General features: G+C 39.4%; 1 protein-coding gene across 1 annotated transcript in view; it reads left to right on the top strand.

Annotated features, from left to right (window-relative positions):
• Positions 1 to 1207: 1207 nt before the first annotated feature.
• The window catches only part of LOC149111788 (uncharacterized), a 39391-nt gene continuing 29240 nt past the window's right edge, over positions 1208 to 11358 (top strand). The window contains exon 1 of the mRNA XM_089289393.1: positions 1208 to 1412. The gene's annotated coding sequence lies outside the window, so the exon portion shown is untranslated. The remainder of the gene's footprint in view (positions 1413 to 11358) is intronic.

Below are 11358 nucleotides of genomic sequence, written 5' to 3'. Positions count from 1 at the left end.
CTGAGTTCTTTCAGCACCAATAATTGCTTGAATAAACATGGATACAAATAGTATACACAAGTCAACATCAGCGCTTATTGTACTGCAACATTACGCTGGCCTGGAGATAGTCTGCAAGAGCGCTGTCCTGCTGATTGCTAAATTCCCCAGAATTCGCCAAAAGAGGCCTAGTAACTAAGCATGTCAGAACAAAGTCAATACTACTATTAGCATGGCTAAAACACGCATTGCAAGAACATACTACCTAAATTTAATTTATTTATGTAGAAAATACACCATATTTACTAAATTTTATGAATTTATGCTCCAAAAAGTGCTAAAATTTGCTAATTATGCCGTGGCAGTGCTCGTTTAAAAAGTTATGCTTTTTTGCTCCAATTATGCCAAAACTTATGCTATCGCAATCCGCCAAGGCCTACCTTCCTGCCTGCCTGCCTGCCTGCCTGACTGACTGACTTACTGACTGACTGACTGACTGACTGACTGACTGACTGAAAAACCGACTGACAAACTGTCTGACTGCTGTGATTGGTTCAATTCTCTCAGGTGGCCCCGGTTCAGTGATGACAATTCACTACCGAAATTACATCAAGTGAATAATTATATACTATTACGTTCGCGAACCTGTCATGTGAAAATTAATACTACATGATCACTCTACCCACTGACTCCTATACTTTTGTTTTTATGTTAGCTCTAAAAAGCATGTGTTACATCGTCTACATTCTCTTTTTTATCATTATTATTCATTAAATGTATCGAAAGTGTACCGAGAAAGAAAACTTTGATTATGTATTTTGGATTTCGAAAAGCGCCTTGTTTTGCAGCCCTGTTTATTTACTCAGCTGAAACACGAGAGAAATAATATGTCATTCAAGTACTGACAGATCTCTTTAGCCGACTGACAGAAGCAAGTTTTGGTTGTCTTCAATTTTAAAACAATGGCTAATTTTAGCAAAGTAAAGTTCGTCGTTTGTTTAAACTGAATTAACTACCAGCAACAATTGTCTCTAGAGTGCACTGCTTTCTTGTAGAAAGACACTTTTTAACGCCGCATGTAGGGACCAACTACTATTGGCAATAACTTGAAGTCATGCGGGATTAAAACGCAACATTTCAGCGACATCTGAAGTTAGAGAATCGTGTGGCCAAAATCCCTGCTATCTTGTGTCTGCAGTATCAATGACCAGCAGATGAAATCTAAAGTCTCAACGAATTAATGCTAAGCATCATACGATTACACAGATGGTCGGTACGTAATTACCCATCGACACAGTGTCTCCGTAGTCTTCCTAGGAACATTAGTGTATTTATTGATTTAAGAGCTAGACACTATCCTAAAACACCGTTTGAGTAATCCACGGCACAAAAACAGCATTGCTTCTCTTGACAACCGGTTGCCAACTAAGAAGGTAGGTTTTGCAAAAATCATTCGACCCATTCAATGCAGTTTGTTTAAATACCCAAAATTAAAAACGAGCTAGATGATTGCGTTTGACATCCGTCCGTGAATAATTTAAACCTGTAAACTTGCATCTGGCTTTAAAACGCTGTTTTAGTCTATCTGGAGTGGTTTTAAAGCTCTGGCGCCAGTTTTTCGAAGGCTGGCTAACCCTATCCACCGGATAAATCGCTATTCAGTGGATAAGTGTTGAGAAAACAAGCCACGATATGGAACTGGACAGTACTTTAATAGCGTTATCCACCTTTTGAACAACTCGGGTCTTTTAGCGGCTTGGTTTTCTCGATTTTATTAGACTTTCTTTGTTTATTTCCCAAAATCCCTAGGACATTTTCATCAATCCCAAAACAACAGGAGGAGTATCGAATGGTCAGTTTGCGAGCATTTGCGAGCATGCGAGTAGTGTGTTTATTTTTGCGAGCAAGAGCAGTGATCAAAGTTGTCTCGCGAGCAACGGAATCTCTCTTTTATTAAAAGGAAATTTTGTCTGCGCCAAGTTATCTGGCTGACACCTAGCGCGAAACAGGACAATAGTAATAGTAGTATTCCTCATGGCTTCATGTTTCTAGATTACTTTCTGCCTTTGCGGGTGCCTTGACCTTTAGCGTAGAATTTTTATGTGCGTGAGCAAAACCTACAGAAGCATGTTTCCAGAAACATTCCGTTTTAGCGCGTGCACTTTTCCCCAAAGTTACCCAGTTTTGCCATTAACGAGAATCCTTGCATGCGAGAAGTTGCAAAAATTTTCCGAGCACGAGCAAGCAAGCACTCACGCAATTTTGCGAGCAATTTGCGCAAAGGCCAAATTTTCCGAGCACTTTTAAATTGAATGGGATTATTCGATACCCCTAACAGGCATTAAAGTTTTCCATGTCACGAAAGTTTGAGGTAACAATTCTGTTTAGAAATCGGAGGAGATTAAAATCTCTTGCGTACAAGCTCTCCGTTGGGGCCAGTGCACCTGTCAGAAGTTTATGATAAATAAGTGATCGTTATCCGCCCTACGTGCTGGTTGTCGGTGCTTTAACTTCGTCAAACTGAGCTAATCCGTCGGCATAAGTTCATTTCTGACAAGATATTTATTTTTTTAACTTTCTGTTTAAAATTTTTCATTTTAAATTGTAAACATGATGCCCATTGCTGACATTGGAGAAATAGCGCCTTTCTTAAAATCTACAGCACCAAATGTTTACTTGTCTTTATATTTTTGATTGGCTTCGACGGAAAATAGCAACAACGGTCACATGTAGTATTTTACACACGCCATTCTTCAAAGCCTGGACTTCCTCTTAGTCGAGGAGGGGATTCTCCCGATATTTGTGGTGGGGTTTTACAGCACTTTACTTGAATTATTTGAATTTTTTATTTTAGACCAAACTTTGGCATTTTTGATGGTAAAATTGAGATGGTATTTCATACCGAAAGGGCTCAAAAAAACGAAAAAATAAAGACAAAATGGCGCTACACTTATCTATATAGTTTGTAATATTATAAGAGAGTACTCTCTGCCCTTAATGAGACTTGATATTTTCAGTGACTCTTTGACTTCTTTGAATGAAATCAGATATCTTCTCATACAGCTAACAGTCAGAGACAAACCGTCAAAAGATTTCCGAGGTTATCTTACTTGTCAAACAAGGAGAAACCAAAATGTAAGCAGCTGCAAAGGTGAAGGTTTAAAGACTCTCTGTCGACCGACATGCATCGCGCGCGTCGTTGGAGGTTTCGTGGTCTACGAAACTTCAAATTTGTTGTTGTCGATTGTTTCGCTTTTCAATCCTTTATAATTCGAGGTATCCATCTGGATTGTGCTACATTTATGGCCTTTAAAGGCAAGATTCATTATCATCCTTGGCATTGAGGAGAATATTTGATCGCAAATTATTAGTTTTTCACCTGTTTAAGAAACTAAAGAAAGGCCGGTGTCACAGTGATATGTGTATCCCCGTGATATGTGTATCCCCGCACACATATCACTAGTGATATGTGTATCCCCCGTGGGGATACACAAAACACTGATACGCGCCTGGGCATTCAACGAACAAAATGGCGACTCGGTTGCGAGGTTCCGACGAGCACTGTAAAGAGTAGAAGAAACCAGAGATGAATTCGCGCCCAACGGAGCAGATTAGGATTTCTTGAGTTTGGTTGAGTTCCAACCGACTCGATTGTATATCTGACTAAAACTTCGAACAGCGGATACGGATATCACTAATTATTTCATGGCGCAGTGATCTCAGTGTGTATCCCCTAAACACAGCCGTTAGATTGGCTATCTACCTGATCGAAGAAAATGGCCAATTATTGCCAAAACGTGCTGGCTGCTTACTCGCTACGACGTTTATACCCAGGTTGAGGTTTGCGGAGTTTGCAACTCGAATGTCTAAATATCTAAACTGAAATCGCGTGCAGGGGATACACATATCACTAATTATTTCATGACGCAGTGATATGTGTATCCCCAGAAACACAACTGTTATAATATAGCGCATCAACCTTGTCAAAACTGCAGGCAATATTAGCACCCGACGTTTTTACACGGCTTGGGTTCACTGAAGTTTGAAACTCGATAATTCCACTAAAAACGCGTGCACGCGTGCACGGGATAATAAGGGATACACATATCACTGATTATTTCATGAACTAGTGATATGTGTATCCCCATGGACACCGCTGTTATATTGGCTTTCTACCCAAGAAGAAAAATGCCCATGACATTTGCATTGTCAAAACTGGCTTGCTAGAAATATTCACACCCGGCATTTATTCATAGCTTGGGATTTCTGGAGTTTCACTGACCTCGGTTGTACACCGTCGCCGACCGCATGCAGGGGATACACATATCACTAATTATTACATGGCGCAGTGATATGTGTATCCCCTGAAGACAGCCGTAATCTAGGCTAACTGCCGAAGAATAAACGTCGAATATTATGAAACGTGCTAGCACTATTCGCAGTATAGCAATGTATACAGCTTGAGACCTAACATATCTTACAAAAAGTCGAACTGAAAAGCGGGTGCAGGGGATACACGAGTGCCACTAATCATTTTATGGCGATCGGGTCGAAGCCGTGATATGTGTTTCACTCCACGAATAATTCAGATGCAAACAAGGTGATGAACAGTGGAGAATATGCGTTACTCGAGGGGTGAGAATGCATCGCGCAATTAATATCGTCCTAGAAATCCGGTGCCGTGAAACTCAAATTGAAATATATCTAGATCCATTTGGTGTTCAACTTTAAATTCATTATATCCTGCTCGCAGAAAACCAGTTAGGATCAAGAACACAATTCCAGCAAGAGATACGTAAACTTTTTCAACTACAAAAATTGAGATTTGTGTTTTAAGCCTGTTTGGGTTAGTCGTTCGTCCAGTAAGCGACCGGACGACGAGAGCACTTTCAAGGAGGATATTGCTTTTTAAAGTAGAGGGGAGGGGGGTGGGGTATACACATATCACTGGTCGCCATTTTTGAGGGGATACACATATCACTAGTGATATGTGTGCGGGGATACACATATCACGGGGATACACATATCACTGTGACACCGGTACGATGTGACTTCGGCCATAGCGACTGTGAAGAACCTCGCTGGAAGGAACAGACCATAGACGTTCCTCTAGAGAATTATCGGAGAAAATCTGTCTAGGATCGCCGAAGAAACAGTTACGATGTACTCGGATATGAGAAAATATACTCCCGTTTGCTGCAGTAAGTGACAGTGAATTGAATTTTCCTACGCATTGATAGCGTTCAGAAAAAGCTATCGCATCGCTTGGGGATTTATCCAATTTGAGGTTAACTTTGGCGAGATTTCTTGAAATTCATTTCGATGAAAAGTGATTTATTTGCGGCGTTTTATTCCTGGAAAGAAAACTTTTTATTGCTAAAAGAGCGAACTGAAAACGTTTTAGTATACGTACGTGACTTGTTTTCGACAGGTGTGTGCCAGTCTTTTCTAGTTACTAATTGTAATTCAACACTTAGAATAAGCACTTAATTTTAATTCATACACCAGTGATGAACTTGTAAATTTTGTCTTAGGTTTTATAATTCTATTTTACTACGCACACCGTAAATTGCTTTTAGACATTTATGGAAAAATTATTATTTCTTAAAACATAAGCAAGCGGATATTAAAGTTAACAGCCGACGTTTTGGCGTCATCGGCGTCACCTTTCTCAAGGCAAACTATTTCTATTCGATTCGCGCAAAGGTATTCACTTGAAGAATTTGGGATCCTTTGTTATGATGCTAATTTGTAGAGACTGTAAAGTATAGAGATCAAATATTTGCATTAATTTATTCCCTTTGCCTTGAGACTGGTGCCACGATGACGCCGAGACGTTGGCCATTAACTTTAATATTAGTACAGGTAATCATACGGTTTCCAGTTAAATTTGGAATTAAATTGGCATTTGTGAGTTTTTCAAAAAGCTGAAATTGCACGAACCAATTCGGCGAGTTCAATTTCAGCTTTTTGAAAAACTCACAAGTGCAAATTAATTCCAAATTGAACGAGAAAAACCGTATGATTATTTATTAATAACACAAACATGAAAAATTCGCTTTGACGAAATGCCGAAAATCTTTTTTGAAGCCATTTTTTCTTATTTGAGAAAACGTTTTTCAAAGTTTCAGCACAAAATCTTCGTCATCATTCTACGTGATATCATTGGCTTAGAAAATTTCCTATTGTCTTTCAGCCAATCATAATCCAGAATTATGATGTGTAATTTGCACTGGTGTTACACTTGAACTACACTACTCTCAGCCAATCAGCATCGAGTAGTTTTTCATGAATATTGTCATTATTATTATTATTATTATTATTATTATTATTATCAAAACTATAACAAAATTCTCGAACTTACTTGGCTATCAGCAGCCCGATTTGAGCATTAATTGGACAGTGCACGCGTCATGCTTGTAATTGGACAGTACGTGTCATTTTGCGCGCGCTTTTGCGGTGCACTTGAGTAAACTGAGTAAACTTGAGTAAACTGCTGTGTTTTTCAGCATTCATAACGACGTTTAATCGTTCAGCGCTCAATCGATGGTTTGTTCGTTTCTCGAATTTTGTCATAGTTTTGATTAATTCAGTAACAGGGCTTCGCGTCGTCCAATTTAGTCTGTAATCATACTCTTGATTAACAAATCGGACTCCCGCTTCGTGGTCGTCGAATTTCGTTAATCACTCGTATGGTTACAGACCGAATTGGACTCCACTCAGTCCTATTACCATTATTTATTATCATTATCATTATCATTATCATTATCATTATCATTATCATTATCATTATCATTATCATTATCATTGTCGTTGTCGTTGTCGTTATCGTTGTCATTGTCACTGTCATTGTCATTGTCATTGTCATTATTATTATTATTATTATTATTATTATTATTATTAAAAGCTCTATTCTACATCACGACTAAGAAGTATGCTAAACATTGTAAGCACCGTGAATTCTGTATATATGCTTCTGAAAGCAAATAACATGTAGATTTAGCTAACCCTAAAAGCAGAGTTCCTGATTAAATAATTAACCATGAATGAAAACAGGATATTTTTTCACTGGATCAGAAACTCAAAAGATAATTAATTGTGAGCGCATGATTGTTCAGTGTGTGGTTTCACTATTTTTTCCAGTTAACTTTTCACAAACCATACCTAATAAGTATTCCTTAGATTGTAGAAATTACGCACGCAATATTAGCCTGCAGAACAGGTGGATTAGCGGGCTCTAGCGCGGTACACGAGCGTGAAGCGCGGTACACGAGCGTGAAGCGCGAGGCGAGAAAAATTCGTCTGTAGTCACCCAATTGTTTATGCTCTTTCAACCGTTCGCCAGGCGAACGGTTTTTGCTAATTGGTTGCTTTAAGCCACGTGACGTCAGACGCGAGAAAAAACAAAATGTGTTAGATTCGGGTGACAGGCCTACACAGACTCCTACGGCTCGATTGTGACATTTCTACATTTACCATTCTCTTGTAAATTCCAGCCTCTCAACCTTTTATTTTGCCCTTCACTGTTTCTGAAGGGCACTTAATGTTGTGTTATCAGGATGACTTTTTTAAAAGTAGAGTAGAGCCGTTGGACTGTTATAGAGGTCAGAGTTCTGCATAGTTTTATTTAGCTGTTATCTATCGCTTTGTGGAGTTTGACACCTCTGTAATCTGCCATGTGCCGACTAAAGTGTGGTTTGTCTTGCCTCATTTCTATTGCACAAATGTATGTTGTATCTCTTTAATTATTCGCTCTGGAGGGACAAAGTCGGTGATCATCAATGTTGATTACTTGCATTCTATATTGTGATGCCGGGCCCGGTTGTTAGATTAAAACTGTGTTAAGTGTGCGGTTTGTTACCACGGATCATATTTAACTTTGTACGGCGTCGCCAGAGACTGCTGCTATGTTACTTCGAGAATCTTAGAGATCCGTTCTGTGTCATCAAAGTTATGTTTCTTGCATCCTGGATTTGTTCGAACTTTTCCTCTTCTGAGCTCGATGTTTAGGTCTATACTTCTTTTGTTCGTTTTGGCACCACATGATTTAAATCTAGCTTAATTTAGACGCTAACGTCTGCAGACTGTTTTGCGTCATGCAGACATTTGTAAATTGGTTACTTGAGACATTTTTTTCGCGCCAGTAAATTGAACTGTTGTGTTCACTCTCATTCTTTCATGCCAATCATTTCAAGGGAGCGGTAGAACAGAAACAATGGGGTGACTACAGGCGGATTTTTTTCGCCTCGCGCTTCGCGCTCGTTCTCACGCTTGGTCAGCGGCAGGAGCCATAAGTAAGTCTTGGGATCCGCGCGCACCTATGATATGGGACAATTTTTCTATTTTTAGAGCAAATTCCGCCATCCTGACGTCATATATCCGGGCGGATCCACGCACGTGTCGGGGATCTCGCGTAATTGTTGTCACGTTGCGTGATCAAATGGTGAGAGTTGCGAGATTATTTTGCAGATTTTTCACAGTGATGGCAGGGAATAAGGCAAGGAATAAGAACCAAGGCCCTTATATGTAGTTTTATGCTCTGAGCTAATGGAAAAGGTGAGTTTTTCAGGGTCGAAAACAAGACTTCAATTTCGCGCTGCATATCCTGTGAATGAATAATATCTGCTCGCGCTAGTTGTACGGGGATTTTGCGTTTGTTCTGTAAAGAAAAGTTATGTAAGAAAACTCTTTACTCTGGTATCGAGTTAATTTGTGAGTTTCCCAAACAATGCTTAATCATAACCAAACCTGTTTTTGATAGTTTCTTATTGTTTCTGTTTGTTTGGCGAGTTTGCAACAGTTTTTGAAGGGAAAGTCTGACGTGTACGTTAAGTAGCTCATTTGTATAGTGCAGCGCGTGCACTTTCAAGTCCGAGTCGGTGTTTTCAACTGTCAACAAATCTTGACGAAGATTTCTTTCGTTGTCTTTTGTGCTGAGATGCTGCAACAATTTTCACCAACGCCAAAGGTTACTAACATCATGTGTGTCTCTTTAACATAGTCAAATTTTACACTGCGAAAATAAAATAGACAAGGAGTTTTGATAACTCAACCAACAAAATCGAAATCGTTATTTGAGTTGATTACAGAAAGAGTCATCGTAACTTCGTTGATTATTTCTGCTGTATTCAGCTAAGCTTTTAATATGTTCTCAGACATTTATCAACCTTAAGCATATTTAAAAACTAGAGATGTTATATGAGTTCGATGTACGTTTTCAAACGAAAGTGGGAAAGTCCAATTTGTTATGTTTTACTGACAGTACAAAACACTCATCGGCGGGCTGTTATTCATCGACAACAGACAATTTATTGAATTTTTACACAAACAAAATTGAGCAGCATCCGACAGACATAAACTTTTTTGTCACTTATTGGGCCTTGATAAAATATCAAGCGTTGCTTACAATTCAGGCCAAACCCAAACTTGCAATTATTTTGTTTTACTTTTCCGTCGAGATAGACTCTGGCGAAATCCTCGCAAGCGTGTGGCAAGAGGAGGGAAACTTAGAAGTCCTGAAACGCTGCTATATCCAAATATATCCAACTAGCTTTTTGCAGTGCAAGAGAAAATGAGGGGACAACATATGTGAAACTTAGAGTGGAGTAATGTGGAGCTCTTTTGAAAGAAGCAGCGGAACACAACTTGGTCAGTCGGTCAGTGATATAAAGCGGGACATAACTAAATTCGACACTGTCGGCTTACTTCACTCAAACTGGAGCAGTTTACGACGAAAATACTGAAGTAAAATTCCAATAGACATGAACGTATTGAGTTGTGGGCCAAAAGCATCAAACATTTCGGGAATTTCGGACGCCATTTCCCCGCGCTACATCCGCAAAAATCCTCGCAGCATGCACGCGCGTGTGCAGCACATGATGGCGCAATTTGTTCTAAAAAATAGAAAAAATTTCCCATATCATGGGGACAGCCCCAATACAAGAAATGGCGCGCTTACGGTCTCCGTCCCCGATTATGGCTCCTGTCAGCGGTCAACTTCAAAAAACACGCAACCTAATGATAATAATAATAACTTTATTATCGAGTCAGTCTTTCTAGTTTTCACAAATAAAAACTAATTGGGGACACCTATCTACATTACTCCATAAATAAATAAAATAAGTTTACAATCTAGTATATGTACAATAAAAGAAAAGAAAACCTATATAAATACAGTTTACAAAATCGACAAAAACTAATCGCTACATAAATAGCAATCCTTAGGCACGGGTCAAACGCCGTACCTCACATGAGCCGAACCTAATGATAGTTTGGGTCAACTCAAATAATTGAAAGAACGCCTGTCAAACGTCGCACTTAATTCAGTCGAACCGAACTACTACACCAAACAAATAACCAAAGCGGTCTTGCTGGTCAGTGGTTTTTTCAAGGTGAAGTCAAAATGGCGCCTTTAGACCTTTGATTATGCGTTTGGTTCGACTCATGTGAAGATCGGCGTTTGACCCAAAGTCGGTCTTCAGGCGTTATTCACGGCTGGCCAGGCGTGAAGAACGCCTCAGCCGCTCCAAATGAAATCAGTCGAACTTAATTGGGTCAAACGGCGAACTTCAGATGAGCCTAATTGGTTAAATTGGGTTCGGCTCATGTGAAGTACGGCGCTTGACCCGGGCCTTACATTTATATTGCGATACAACGTATGACAGGTCGAGCCCTGATTTGACTTTTAAAAGCATTTAAGGACTCGGCCAATTTAATAGAGTTATGCAGCTTCGACCAAATGAAAGGTCCCATATATCCTAAACTATGTCTCCCGTATGTAACGGTATTACATCTTGGTATAGAAAAATCGTCTGCATTCCTAAGGTTATACCTACTCGTGTTACGATTAAAAAGATCTGATATATATGATGGAACTCGATGAGCTTTTGACCTGGGCCCGCGGTATGGTCACGCGATACTGGTCAGGGAATACCTTGTTTTGACAGCTGTCAATTAATTATAACATGAATGTCCATTATCAAAGATGTACCTATGGTAATGGTGCTACTCTCTTATTTTCCGAGGTATGGGGCTTGGCGAACGGACGTACAGACGGCAAGGACTTGTAGCTGACAAGTCAGATTTTCAAAATACATACAGTAGTTGTAAGCCAAATATCAGTTTTTACCAGTAAATTATATTTTAGGTCACCTAATGCTTCGAATCCTTTCGATTCCTTTAACATTTTTCTTCAGCGACAAAATCAAAACAAAAACAAACCGTCGCAAAGCATTCCGGTCGACGGAGAGTCTTAAAATTTTGATCAACGTTACACAAGTCAGAGTAACCCATTTTGTGGAAATAAAAACTAATTTAAAAAGCCCTCCTTAATTTTTAGAAAAAGAAAAACAGAATATCGTAACTCAGAAAGAGATGGCA

The sequence above is a fragment of the Orbicella faveolata genome, unplaced genomic scaffold (genome assembly GCF_042242905.1).
Source record: "Orbicella faveolata isolate gen_17 unplaced genomic scaffold, um_ofav_v1 contig_2, whole genome shotgun sequence".
NCBI lineage: Eukaryota > Metazoa > Cnidaria > Anthozoa > Scleractinia > Merulinidae > Orbicella > Orbicella faveolata.
This window is presented reverse-complemented; position numbering and strand designations above follow the sequence as displayed.